General features: G+C 47.9%; 1 protein-coding gene across 7 annotated transcripts in view; it reads right to left on the bottom strand.

Annotated features, from left to right (window-relative positions):
* Positions 1-14,721, bottom strand: part of LOC139757588 (thyrotropin-releasing hormone receptor-like) — an 833,567-nt gene that overhangs the window by 110,112 nt on the left and 708,734 nt on the right. For 6 of the 7 annotated variants that reach the window (XM_071678214.1, XM_071678215.1, XM_071678216.1 and 3 more), the window contains one exon: positions 13,719-13,764. The exons of the other annotated variant lie outside the window; for it this stretch is intronic. The gene's annotated coding sequence lies outside the window, so the exon portion shown is untranslated. The remainder of the gene's footprint in view (positions 1-13,718; positions 13,765-14,721) is intronic. 7 annotated transcript variants of the gene reach the window in all.

Below are 14,721 nucleotides of genomic sequence, written 5' to 3'. Positions count from 1 at the left end.
CCTTCATTGCTTCAGAAAGAACTGTGTGTGTGTGTGTGTGTGGGTGTGTGTGTGTCCACCAGACAATGATGGGGCTGTATTTTCCAGGAGCAGGAAATTTCCACACTAGTAAGGATATCTGGAAACAGATTCTTTGCTGGATTAAGAAGACGAGTTCTGTATCACGTAGAAACAAGTAGCAAGTTCAATATATATATATATATATATATATATATATATATATATATATATATATATATATATATATATATTACTGGGAAAATGAAGACTTTTCCTTAAGGAAGCAGCCATAGACCTCTGCAATGCTGATATACAAGTCACGTTCTGAAACTTGCAGGAACCAGGTGACTAAGTTCTCTATAGAGCAGCAACATGTCTAGGGGCTCTTTGAAGAGCAAGGGAAGGAGCTCCCGACAGTACAGATCACACGAGGAGGAGGAGTTTAACACAAAATTACCAGTTCAGGAGCTCTCCCTAGTGCAAGAACATCATCTTCCTCAGGAGCGCAATTCAATGTGAGTTCAGATGTTCTCTGTACTTCGGCAACAAGCGAAAGAACCCTCTGTACTGTAGTTCAAAGCGTATGGAATCTGTATCTGATAGAAACAGAAGAACCACGTAACCTCCTGAATGGAATGAACTTTATATCCCCCTGGAACACACGAAGAACGCAACGCCTTCGACGAGGCTGCCTCGTCTTTGATGGACGAAAAGGAGTGCCATCTCGTCGAAGACCTTCACGTTCCAAAGGAGACCATCCACTACCCTGCTACTGAATGTAGTGAAGCCTTGGAACTGCGGGAGTTTTATAAAAGGGAGTCTTGGGGTTAGGATAAAGTCAAATTATAAACAACAATTTAGAAATGAAGAAACTGTCCTTGCTGCGAAGGTCTATTTTAGACTATTTTCCTGCTACTGGAGGACCGAGGAAGGGGTGCGCATCTGGAACATCTGGAAGGGTAAACTACTGGAGGATTGAGGAAGGGGTACGTATCCTACTGGAGGATTGAGGAAGGGGTACGTATCCCACTGGAGGATTGAGGAAGGGGTACGTATCCTACTGGAGGATTGAGGAATGGGTACGTAGCTGGAACATCTGGAAGGGTAACCTACTGGAGGATTGAGGAAGGGACACGTATCTGGAACGTCTGGAAGGGTGGCCTACTGGAGGATTGAGGAAGGGGTACGTATCTGGAACGCCTGGAAGGGTAACCTACTGGAGGATTGAGGAAGGGACATGTATCTGGAACGTCTGGAAGGGTGACCTACTGGAGGACTGAGGAAGGGGTACGTCTCTGGAACGTTGAGGAAAGGTGTACGTAGCTGGAACGTCTGGAAAGGTGACATGCGAACACAAGCGACGGAAATGCGACCGTTCCCTTCCTCTTTCCCTCGTGTGTCACTGGCCCTTGAAGCACGTCGCCTCACATCCACCTCAGTACAAAGCTCTGAAGTACCACTGTGTGTAACATACCCACTCATGTACACACCTCTACCATCCCTGGCACACGAGTACGCCACGACCCTTGGGTATGATGGCTTACGACCATTGACCCTTTTTCCCTTTAAGGGTCACATTACGTCTAAGGCCAGCCGGGAAATCATGTCAATGGATGGTCAAGTCTTAAGGGTCGTTCAGTCGTGCTCAACGATGGTCAAGTCTTAAGGTTTAAGGGTCGTTCCGTCGTGCTCAACAATTCTAATAGCTATATGATGTTACCCCATGGCCACATCCACCTTCAGTCTGATCGGCTACTCACTCCACCATCATCCACCTCAATCTAGAAACTACATACTCCACCATCATCCACATCCACCTCAATCTGGAGGCTACAAGACTCCACTATCATCCACATCCACCTCAATCTAGAAACTATGTACTCCACCAACATCCACATCCACCTCAATCTGGAGACTATATACTCCATCATCCACATCCACCTCAATCTAGAAACTACATAATCCATCATCATCCACTTCCACCTCAATCTAGAGGCTACAAGACTCCCCCATCATCCACATCCACCTCACTTCAGCAGCTGCATACTCCACTACAGTCCACAGCCACTCTCCTTCATCGTTCACTGCCTCCCGACGAAAATCATCTTTGTTTCCTGGACAAAAAAACAAAAGTTTGCGTTGCTCGGGGGAGGAAAAAAAAAGACAAAAAAGACTTGCCTTAACCAGAACTTCTCCTGGGTCTAATAATACTACACTGGCGTCCGGAAGAAGGAAAAAAAGAATTGGCTGGAGTGAACTGGATCGTCTCTCTCTTCCTTTTCCTCTTCTTTCCCAAAGACGAAGTTGGGGCTTTCCCTGGAAGACCAAGGCGATTGGGACAGAGACCACTGCCTGAACTGGGCGATGAAAAGATCTCTCCAGTCCATTGAGGAGAACCAGTTTGGATGAGAGGTCTCGGTGATCGAGTGAGTAAGGAGCGAAACTTGCCAGCGAAGGATTTGAGTCATCTGGTCCGAGAATGAATTCGCCTTTGGGGCCGATATGAATTTGCCTTTGGGGCAGAGATGAATTCGCTTTTGGGGCCGAGATGAATTCGCTTTTGGGGCCGAGATGAATTCGCCTTTGGGGCCAAGATGAATTCGCCATTGGGGCAGAGATGAATTCGCTTTTAGGGCCAAGATGAATTCGCTTTTGGGGCAGAGATGAATTCGCTTTATGGGCCGAGATGAATTCTCCTTTGGGGCCGAGATGAATTCGATTTTGGGGCCGAGATTAATTCGCCTTTGGGGCCAAGATGAATTCGCTTTTGGGGGCCGAGATGAATTCGCTTTTGGGGGCCGAGATGAATTCGCCTTTGGGGCCGAGATGAATTCGCCTTTGGGGCCGAGATGAATTCGCCTTTGGGGCCGAGATGAATTCGCCTTTGGGGCCGAGATGAATTTGCCTTTGGGGCCGAGATGAATTCGCTTTTAGGGCCGAGATGAATTCGCTTTTGGGGCCGAGATGAATTCTCCTTTGGGGCCGAGATGAATTCTCCTTTGGGGCCGAGATGAATTCGCCTTTGGGGCCGAGATGAATTCGCCTTTGGGGCCGAGATGAATTCTCCTTTGGGGCCGAGATGAATTCGCCTTTGGGGCCGAGATGAATTCGCCTTTGGGGCCAGGACTTCCTTGCAGCAGTGGCACAGGAAGAGTAAGCTGATTGGACAAGCATGAACTGTGGTCAATGTGAGAGAAAGGAGTTTTACTGGTGGCAGTAAGGTGCGGGAATTCTAAAACTGGAGGAGAAAACTGTAAGCAATTGGAGGGTAACTTCTTGCAGGAGTAGACATGAACTTCATTAATTGGAGAAGAACTTCGATGAGAACAAGAACTGCGATTACTGGACGACAAGAACTTCAGCGACGGGGTAAGAAGAACATGACCTATTGACAAAAACTTCTATGACTGGACAAGAACAACTTCGATGACTGGAGAACAAGGACTTCGAAAAATGAACAAAAAGAACTTCCGATGACTGGAGAACAAGAACTTCGACGAATGAATAACAAGAACTTCAATGACTGAAGAACAAGAACTTCAATGACTGAAGAACAAGAACTTCAACGGCTGAACAACAAGAACTTCGACGACTCCCACAATTAGAACTTCGATGTCCACAAGACATCGAAGTTCACAGAAGACGTTCTTCTTACTCGACCAGGGCAGGAGGAGGCACTCCTCCCCTTCCACCTGATCCAGGGAAAAAAAAAAAAATATTCCCCCCTTTTTTTCCCCTCCCCTGAAACACCCGAGATGAATTCCTTTCTCTCCTCTGAAACACTCGAGATGAATTCGTTCTCTCTCTCTCTCTCTCTCTCTCTCTCTCTCTCTCTCTCTCTCTCTCTCTCTCTCTCTCTCTCTCTCTCTCTCTCTCTCTCTCTCACCTCAGCGACTCTTTTTTCAAAACTCTCTCACTCTTTCCTTCTGAAGTCCTCCTGTTACTTCGGCGTTACCTACACTGTTACTCCGGTGTTACCTTGTCCTCCTGTTACTCTAGCGTTACCTAGTCCTCCTATTACTCTGGCGTTACCTACACTTACTCCGGCGTTACCTAGTCCTACACTGTTACTCTGGCGTTACCTAGTCTTACTGTTACTCCGGCGTTACCTAGTCCTCCTGTTACTCTGGCGTTACCTAGTCTTCCTGTTACTCCGGCGTTACCTAGTCCTCCTGTTACTCTGGCGTTACCTAGTCCTCCTGTTACTCCGGCGTTACCTAGTCTTCCTGTTACTCCGGCGTTACCTAGTGTTACTCTCTCGCGTTACGTCCTTCTTCAGCGTTACCAGGCCTGTAGTTACAGCGTTACTGGTGGTGGTGATGACGGTCGCAAATTCTGTGGCTGGTTCTGTGCCTCGTTAGCAGAGCGATGGGAGCGTCTGTGTCAACAGGTCGGATACCCCCCCCCTAACCACGGCCGCTGTGACACACACACACACACACACACACACACACACACACACACACACACACACACACCTGCCGCCCAAAATGCTGGTCAAGTTCTTCCCTCCCTACCACATCTCTGTCCTGTCCCAGCCACCACACTGTCCTCTCCCTTTCCCTCCCTACCACATCTCTGTCCCGTCCGAGCCACCACACTGTCCTCTCCCTTTCCCTCCCTACCACATCTCTGTCCTGTCCGAGCCACCACACGGTCCTCTCCCTTTCCCTCCCGACCACATCTCTGTCCTGTCCCAGCCACCACACTGTCCTCTCCCTTTCCCTCCCTCCCACATCTCTGTCCTCTCCGAGCCACCACACTGTCCTCTCCCTTTCCCTTCCTACCACATCTCTGTCCTGTCCGAGCCACCACACGGTCCTCTCCCTTTCCCTCCCTACCACATCTCTGTCCTGTCCCAGCCACCACACTGTCCTCTCCCTTTCCCTCCCTCCCACATCTCTGTCCTGTCCCAGCCACCACACTGTCCTCTCCCACCACAGGCTCTGCCAGAACCACCACACTGTCCTCTCCCACCACAGCTCTGTCCCAGCCACCACTCTGTCCCTTCCCTCCCACCACAGCTCTCCCAACTCCACCATAGACCTCTCCCCACCACCACACAGCTCTCTCCACCACCACCACCACCACACAGCTCTCCCCCACTTCCACCACACAGCTCTCCCCCACTTCCACCACACAGCTCTCTCCCCCACTTCCACCACACAGCTCTCCCCACCACCACCACCACACAGCTCTCCCCCACTTCCACCACACAGCTCTCTATCACTTCCACCACACAGCTCTCCACCACTTCCACCACACAGCTCTCCCCCACTTCCACCACACAGCTCTCTATCACTTCCACCACACAGCTCTCTATCACTTCCACCACACAGCTCTCCCCCACTTCCACCACACAGCTCTCTCCACCACCACCACCACACAGCTCTTCCCCCAACCTTCATACATCATCCATACCCAGATGGCTCACGCTATTTTTCACCGTGTTTTAAAACGACAAATGTTCATAATTTTCCTTTCAAAGATTTCTTTTCTTCTCTCTCTCTCTCTTTTTTACATAGTTCCCGACGACCAAACTTAATACATAATCCCCGTTCTCATTTTCGACGTAATCTCATTATTTATGCACCACGCACCACCCCCCCACACACACACCCCTTTCCATCGTAATTACGTTTAATTATATTTTTTTCTCTTCTCTGTGACGCTAATACTTGGCAAGTTATTTCTCAACTATTTTACTGCGGTGTGAGAGTCAGTCTCTCTCTCTCTCTCTCTCTCTCTCTCTCTCTCTCTCTCTCTCTCTCTCTCTCTCTCTCTCTCTCTCTCTCAGCCCTTCGGTGGCTGTCAAGTTTTCTTTTTTTCTCTCTCTCTCCTCCTTTCTGACCCAGGTAGGTAGGTCTCTCTCTCTCTCTCTCTCTCTCTCTCTCTCTCTCTCTCTCTCTCTCTCTCGGTAGGAGACACTTCGTCCTAACATTTTCTTCCACTCGCTATCCGGGTTCGATCCTCCCCCCCCCGAGCCGTGTACCTATTCCATCAACCAACCTCTGAAGTTGGATGAAACAGCTGGGTTGACTGTGGACCCATTGCCGCAACCAGGATTCGAACCCATGCCACGCTCGACCACCCTGGGGTGGGTTGGGTGGCGGGCTCCCCAATGGATGCGTCACAATCAGGCAGGCTAGAACCACTACACCACGGAAGCTCTACATATATACAAATACATATACAAACGTACATATATCGCAGAGGCAGACTAAAACCACTACACCACGGAAGCTCTACGTATATACAAACGTACATATATCGCAGAATGACTCACTCCTCTACCCTCCTGTATGATATTTCATTTTTTCCATACTCTTCGCCATTTCCCGCGTTAGCGAAGTAGCGTTAAGAACAGAGGACTGACACCTTTGAGGGAATATATCCTCACTTGGGCCTCCTTCTCTGTTCCTTCCTTTGGAAAAATTAAAAACGAGAGGGAAGGATTTCTAACCCCTCCTCCCCCACCCCAACTCCCTTCCCTTTTAGTCGCCTTCTACGCCAGTTTCCCAAATACACCCTCAACCTAAGCCTTTAAACCCCAAGCTACCATCTCTCTTTTTTGAGTCTGTCTTCTCTCTCCCAAGGCCATAAAACAAAGCAGATATCTTTATCCCCCTATAACTCACTTCAGCCCACAGTCTCAGGGTGTATGAAAAATATGATCCTCAAACCCATCAGTGTGTATACAACAGCGCTTGTGTACCATTTCATGACACCAAGAGACACCCACCTCCCTTCCTTTCCTCCTTTTTGCCTCCAACACTCCGCAAAACTAAAACCATCTCGTCCTTGCCTAAGACACTGGGTTGAGTTGGGTTGGTGGGAGGGTAATTCTAAACTTGTGGTTTTCCTTTCGTGTCATGTTTTATTCACTGGGTTCGTCCAGTGGGGAAAGTCCCTGCCATTTCGGACCTCTGCCGCGCATACTGCATGATGGCGTAGAGAGGGAGAGTGTCTCTCTCCTTTCCCTTCTCTCTTTCTCTCTCTCTCTCTCTCTCTCTCTCCTGCAGGTTACCATCTCGGCCCATGTTCTATAGATAAAACTCCAGCTGAGCCGAGGAACTTACGCATGCAATGTGTGTGTGTGTGTGTGTGTGTGTGTGTGTGTGTGTGTGTGTGTGTGTGTGTGTGTGTGTGTGTCGTGGCAAAATCTCGTTACATATATTCATAAACTAGCCCCTCTCTCTCTTCCTCCCTCCCTCCCTCCCTCCTTATTTTCCCCCTGAAATGCTTTTTGATATACATCCTACACTGACAACACTCCCTCAACACACTCCATTTCTATCTCCTCCACTCCATCATCGTCTTCCCTCTGTTGGATATTCCAATATCGAATGATGCCTTTTTTGGTTCTTCAAAAGTCGAGCCTACATTAACACTAGGTCTAAGATGCTTAAAAAAAAAAATATAAAAGTATGGGTCATAGATGAAGTATACTTCCTATACGACAATTTCCAGTCCATTTCGCCAGCTGCACTCATCCATTCCCAACGCTACTACTCAATGCTCTACTTGCCAAGCCTTCGCGACGGCACTAGCCAAAGTGACTGCACGAGTCCCTTCCTTCATGACGATACACACTACAGCAGTCACTGATGAAGCTAAATGTGACCCTATGGTCAATACAGCACCGTCCGTGGCGGGGGGGTCAATACAGTACCGTCCGTGGCGGGGCATCAATACAGTACCGTCCGTGGCGGGGGCATCAATACAGTACCGTCCGTGGCGGGGCATCAATACAGTACCGTCCGTGGCGGGGGCATCAATACAGTACCGTCCGTGGCGGGGCATCAATACAGTACCGTCCGTGGCGGGGCATCAATACAGTACCGTCCGTGGCGGGGCATCAATACAGTACCGTCCGTGGCGGGGCATCAATACAGTACCGTCCGTGGCGGGGCGTCAATACAGCACCGTATCCTATAGCCACAGACGCTGCTTCTGCTGGTACAGCATGAGGTCAAAGGGCGCGGGGCAAGGGGCACGGGGGCGCGCGGGGCGGGTCGAGGCGCTGGTAAAGCAGAGATCAAGGGACGTAAGGGGCGGGGCGCTGGAGGGGGTGGTGAAGGGAAGTTGGCTGCAATCTATCGATCTATTAACCTACGACTCAGAAGACATTTGCGACAGCCCGCTGGGTCGTAGGTGTAAAAATCCCGACCACTGTGTGTGTGTGTGTGTGTGTGTGTGTGTGTGTGTGTGTGTGTGGATGTGTAACCTCTCTCTCTCTCTCTCTCTCACACACACACACACACACACACACACACTGCTTCAGCCAGGTCAATCAGTTGCGCTTACATATGTAAACAAGGGTTTTTCGCTGGTAGGGACACCAAGGGTATTCGACTGTATGATCATTATGAAAGTCGGGGTAACACTATCGTAATGGTGATGGAAGGTGGGGGGGTCAGTGGGGTGTTCGGGTCGGGTCTGTGGTGATGGAAGGGGTGAGGTGTCGTGTCGGAGTCGGTGGGGTTCAGGTCGGGTCTGTGGTGAGGGGAGGGGTGAGGTGTCGGGTCGGGGTCGTTCGGGTCGGGTCTGTGGTGATGGAAGGGGTGAGGTGTCGTGTCGGGGTCGGGTCGGGTCTGTGTTGATGGAAGGGGGTGAGGTGTCGGGTCGGGGTCGGTGGGGTTCGGGTCGGGTTTGTGGTGATGGAAGGGGTGAGGCGTCGGGGTCGGTGGGGTTTTCGGGTCTGTTCCATGGCGATGGAAGGGGGTGAGGTGTCGGTGGGGGTTCTGTCGGGTCGGGTCGGGTCGAGTCGGGTCTGTGTCTCTCTGTGTGTTCCACAGCTTTTTCTAATAACATTGTTCTGTGCCACAACAACGAGGGGAGGAGGTGGAGTGTGTGGGGGGGGTGTGTTAAGCTTGACCAAAAAGGGGGGGGCGCGCGCCCCCCCACAGAAATGCAACTCATCAACGTAATTAAAGCCAGGATGTTCACTATGTTATGAACACACACCCATTTTTTGTTAGTGTTATCTATGATCATGATTAAAGAAAAACCTTTGCTGGATTTTAGCAATGTTCCACTCGGTTGTGGGGGAGAGAGAGAGAGAGAGAGAGAGATGAGGAGGAGGATGATGAAGAGGCAGAAGAGGAAGAAAGAGAGGAAGAAGAGGCAGGAAAAAGAAGAAGAGGAGGAAGAAGAACAAAAAGAAGAGGAGGAAGAAGAGGCAGAAGAGGAAGAAGAACAAAAAGAGGAGGAGGAGGAAGAAGAGGCAGAAGAAGAGGAGGGATAGTGGAAAAAGAAGAAGAGGAGGAGGAGGCAGAAGAGGCAGAAGAGGAGGAGGGACAGTGGAAGAAGAACAAGAAGAAGAAGAGGAGGAGGAGGCAGAAGAGGCAGAAGAAGAGGAGGGATAGTGGAAGAAGAACAAGAAGAAGAAGAAGAGGAAGAGACAGAAGAAGAAGAGGAGGGACAGTACCTCCTCCTCCACACCCTCACGCCCCCTGCTCTTGTCCCCTGGGGTCCTCACACCACGCTAATCGAATTCGTTATCACGACTGATACTGGAGATAACACTGTGTGGGGTGAGGGGCAGAGTGGGTGAGGGGGAAGGAGGAGGAGGAGGAGGAGGAGGAGGAGGAGGAGGAGGAAGGGGGGGGACATGGTTGGTGTTGGGGAGGGCGTGGACGGTGAAGGGAAGGCCCTAAACGTTTGTAAGGCCCTGAACGTTTGTAAGGACCCCGAACGTTTGTAAGGCCCCTGAACGTTTGTAAGGCCCTGAAGGTTTGTAAGGACCCCTGAACGTTTGTAAAGCCCTGAACGTTTGTAAAGCCCTGAACGTTTGTAAGACTCTGAACGTTTGTAAAGCCCTGAACGTTTGTAAGACCCCAAACGTTTGTAAGGACCTCGAACCTTTGTAAGGACCCGAACGTTTGTAAGGCCCCCCGAACGTTTGTAAGGCCCCCGAACGTTTGCAAGGCCCCTGAACGTTTGTAAGGACCTCGAACGTTTGTAAGGACCCGAACGTTTGTAAGGCCCTGAACGTTTGTACGGCCCACAGCGGCGGGGGAAGCCCAGACAAAATACAGAAGGGAAAACTGAAAGTTGCGAGGCATTTGTAGACTTGAGGCGTTGAAGATAAATCTAAGGTGACAGGTCAAGACATTTTCCCCTGGAAAAATTCTGTAAGGCGAAGACTCTTTCTTTCATATATTTCGTGAAACCTGACCTTCTATGTATCTCTGGAAAGGGCGTTTTTTTCAGACAGACTTCCATATATATATATATATATATATATATATATATATATATATATATATATATATATATATATATATATATATTCCTATGAGTCCACGGGGAATTGGAACATGATAAGTTCCCAAGTGCACTTTCGTGTCATAATCACATCGTCAGAGGAGGAGATACAAGAGAGAAATACAACAGTCAGTTGATATACAACGAAGAGACGTAGCTAGGACGCCACTTGATAAAGAAGCGAATGTCCGAACACATTATTACATATTCCTCCTTGGCATCACATTCTAAAGTGACTCCCGCAGCGCTAAGGAAGGCAGCCACGTCCACCGGGTGGGGGACCAGAGGACCAGGAAGAGATAAGGATTGAATATACACCTTTGCCCTCAGTGTATAGAAGAAGAAGTCTTGTGATGTGTCGGTGTTCACATTACTGAGGAGATGGTTGGCGTCCGGATACGCTTTAGAAAAAGGAGAATGAGTAACACGAACATGTCTAAGGGTAATGATGAAGATGAGACACATGTTACGTTAGGCCTCGCTATGCAATATCACTTGGCTGGAAAGAGTGGCTGAAGAGGCGATGGATGGAGGAGGATGAAAGGTGTGAAGAAAGGGTAAAGATAAGAAGGGAAAACATGAGGAGTGAAAGGAAGAGGGGGCGAGGCTAATTCAAGACACGCAATATGTCAGAAAAGGACAAATGGAACAGACAGGATGGATGGGGACCCGAGTAATAGCGAGTAGATGGGAAGGAACGAGAATGAAAAAAGGGGATGGGAGGAGGAGGAGGAGGAGGAGGATGTAGACAGATGATAAACACGATGGAAAAGATGGAAGGGTACATCCTTTTCGTCTTTCTTTTTAGCTCTTGGTAACCAAAGGGGAATGAGAGGAGTAAAAGATGATAAACCACGTCTGGTCTCAAGGCATCTGTCTAGTGGGGTAGGTCCAACTGGTCGAGACGACTGAGTTTGCTGTCAACGCCTCATATCAATTAGCAAGTTAAGTCTCCCCCTTGAAGAGAGAGAGACATTTCATTTTCTTTCCATTTTTCTCCAAAAAAAAAAAAACCCATCTAAACTTAAAATGGAAAAAGAAAATAATATGGAAGCTAGTGAAAGAAAGCTAGTGAAAGAACGAGCTGTTATCACAAGCAAAGGTTACTGTTAAATTATATAAATAAAGGATAAAGAGGGATATCTTATCTTTCAAATTAGGTTAGAAAAAAAGAGATAGTTTTAATCTCTCTTTGTCCGATGCATTAACGCCTTGTGTGCCACTCCAGCTACGGGGGTGTCCAGGTCTTACAAGAAATTCTATTATACAACGTTGTAATCTCTCGCTTAATCACCAACACAAGGTTATGCGTCATCATCATGATCATCATAATAATCATCATGATTATTATGATCATCATGATAATCATCATTATGATCATAATAATGATAATAATAATGATACTGTTTGAGCGAAAAGTACACGCCAAGTGTGTGTGTGTGTCTGTGTGTGTGTGTGTGTCTGGCAAGCAGACTCATGATAGGAAAAGGAGACAGATAGATAGACAAATAGAGTGAGATAGATAGATAGACAAATAGAGAGAGAGAGAGAGAGAGAGAGAGAGAGAGAGAGAGAGAGAGAGAGAGAGAGAGAGAGAGAGAGAGAGAGAGAACGACGTTCATGATATATAATATGATAGATACAAGATTAATCATCGTATATGACATTATATAATATTAATCATCGACAATCAGGTCACCTTCAGGAGGAGAGCGCCCTTATGGCCGTCTGCTCAAACGCGAAGGTTCGAACCCGCGTAGAGTGGGGCTTCGAAATCCACGTTCTTGTTGCCATACACCATCGCCAGGCATGCTTCCCGGACCCCTTGATCCAGCTATCCAATGATTAGACCCCCCGGACACACACACACACACACACACACACACACGGTGCGAGAGAGGCGATCAGCCAAACTAATTAATCACTTGATTGATCATGGCCTCCGGGAGGGGCCCCCCAAAAAAATTAATCAGATGCGAGTGTCGACGTCTTTAAGATCCCACCAGATAACACGGCGCCTTATAGATCTAGGTTAAGCCCGCGTGCCGGATGTTTTTCACTGGGAGTGAGGGGCCCCACGCTCGCGCGCGCGCGCACACACACACGCGCGCGCGCGCGCGCGTGTGTGTGTGTGTGTGTGTGTGTGTGTGTGTGTGTGTGGCACAAGTAGAAGCGGGAGACCAAACTGGAGGTGGAAGGATGGAGTTAAAACGATTTTGAGCGATCGTGGCCCCAACATGCAGGAGGGTGAGAGGCGTGAAAGGGATAGATTAGACTGGAACGATGTGGTATATTAGAGTTGACGTGTAGGCACTGGACTGAACCAGGGCGTGTGAAACGTCCTGGGTAAACCATGGGAAGGTCTGTGAGAGCCTGGATGTGGAAAGGGAGCTGTGGTTTCGGTGCATAACACACGACAGCTGACGTGACGTGAGCGGGTGTGGCCTCTCGTTGTCTGTTGCTGGCGCTACTTCGCTCACGCGGGAAATGGTGATTAAACATGAAGGTTAAATAATTGGCAAAGTAAACTGCAAACTGCAATACATGCATATGTTAGACACAGTTAATGTTAACACCCAAGAAATTAACATACAGAATTATTACATAGAGATGAAAAGTGATACTGTATCCATATGACTTCGATTCAGTACGAGAGATACTGTAACTATTTCTGTAACACAGATTACAGACTATGTTACAAAAAACAGGATATGCTTAACTCTGTATATCACCAATATTGATGTAAAATAGGGTATACTTAACCCTGTATATCACCAATATTGATGTAAAATAGGATATATTTAACCCTGTATATCACCTACATTGATGTAAATTCGAAGGTGATCCACGAATGTAAAAAGTCCAAATTGTTTGTCCAATCTTGTACCTTCATTCTTTCCCGTTTTCTCCTCTTCCAAGCAGCCTTATCAAAAAAGAATCTTGAAATTGTTTATGAAAGACAGTCTCCATCTCATCCCTCCCTCATCTTCCTCCCGCCCATTCCTCTCCCCCCCCCCCACACACACACAAGCACACACACACTATCATCTCCTAACAAACATTTCCCATCTCTGCCGCCGTACACACACACACACAGAGACCACCCCTCAACCAATTTCTTCGTTCGGAGCAGCTTTTATTATCTTTTAAGTTGACTTTTCATCAACCCAGTTCGTGGAGTGAAAAAGACTTTGAGCGATCGGGGCCTAAACATGCAGGAAGGTGAGAGGCGTGCAAGGGACAGATTGGACTGGAACGATGTGGCATATAAGGGTCGACGTGCTGTCAGTGGATTGGAACTAGGGCATGTGAAGCATCCAGGGGGTAAACCATGGAAAGGTTCTGTGTGGGGCCTGGATGTGGATTAGGGAGCTGTGGTTTCGGTGCATTACACATGACACAATACAGGAGAGGGAGAAGAAAAGAACGACAATCTCTTATCTACTCACGTGAACCCAGGTTCGAGTGGCGGGAGCATGTGATGTCCGGAAGTATCTGTTGGTTGAGGAGGTAAAATTAGCGAGGATCTTGGCTGAAAAACATTGATGCAATCATCCACACACACACACACACACACACACACACACACAGCCTCCCAAATAGACACACACACACACACACACACACACACACACACACTTATCCTAGTGTGTGTATGTATACACACACACACACACACACACACTGAGCAAATACATTGTTTATATAGAAGGTTGAGAGACGGGGCAACACAAGAGAGAAAAAAGAAAAAATATCTCCCTGTCTCACACAAATGACCATTATGTATTGGATATAAGACAGATAGATAGACAGACTCATAACCACCTCAGCATATCACCACTTCGACCACTTCGTCTATACCACTACTTCGACCACTTCGTCTACACCACCACTTCGACCACTTCGTCTACATCACCACTTCGACCACTTCGTCTATAATACCACTTCGTCTATACCACCACTTCGACCACTTCGTCTACATCACCACTTCGTCTACACAACCTCAGTTGTCGCACGGGCCGTTTTCTACGACACTACGGTAGACCGGGGGGCCGTTTTCTATGACACTACAGTAGACCGGGGGCCGTTTTCTATGACACTACAGTAGACGGGTCACTGAATCATGAGACGTAGATGAGATACAAGGGCGTCTTCATGTGCCACAAAGCCAAGGTCACCTCTAGGTCAAGAGGTGAGGTCAAATGTCAGGTATTTTTTTTTCTTAATTTCTTTCTGATATTCAAAATGTCAGGTATTTTTTTTTTTTCCAATTTCTGTCTGATGTTCATTTAAATTAGCCTGCAGCGAGGAGGTCAAAAAAATAATAAAAAATGATCTATTACATATTCCTTTATATTGTCTACCTCCCGTCTTGAAAAAATATATATATATATATAAATATAATTGGTAGTGTCAAAAAAAAAATTTTGTCATAAGGACCAAAAATTTTTG

This window comes from Panulirus ornatus, chromosome 27 (assembly GCF_036320965.1).
Source record: "Panulirus ornatus isolate Po-2019 chromosome 27, ASM3632096v1, whole genome shotgun sequence".
In the NCBI taxonomy this organism is placed as follows: Eukaryota; Metazoa; Arthropoda; class Malacostraca; order Decapoda; family Palinuridae; genus Panulirus; species Panulirus ornatus.
This window is presented reverse-complemented; position numbering and strand designations above follow the sequence as displayed.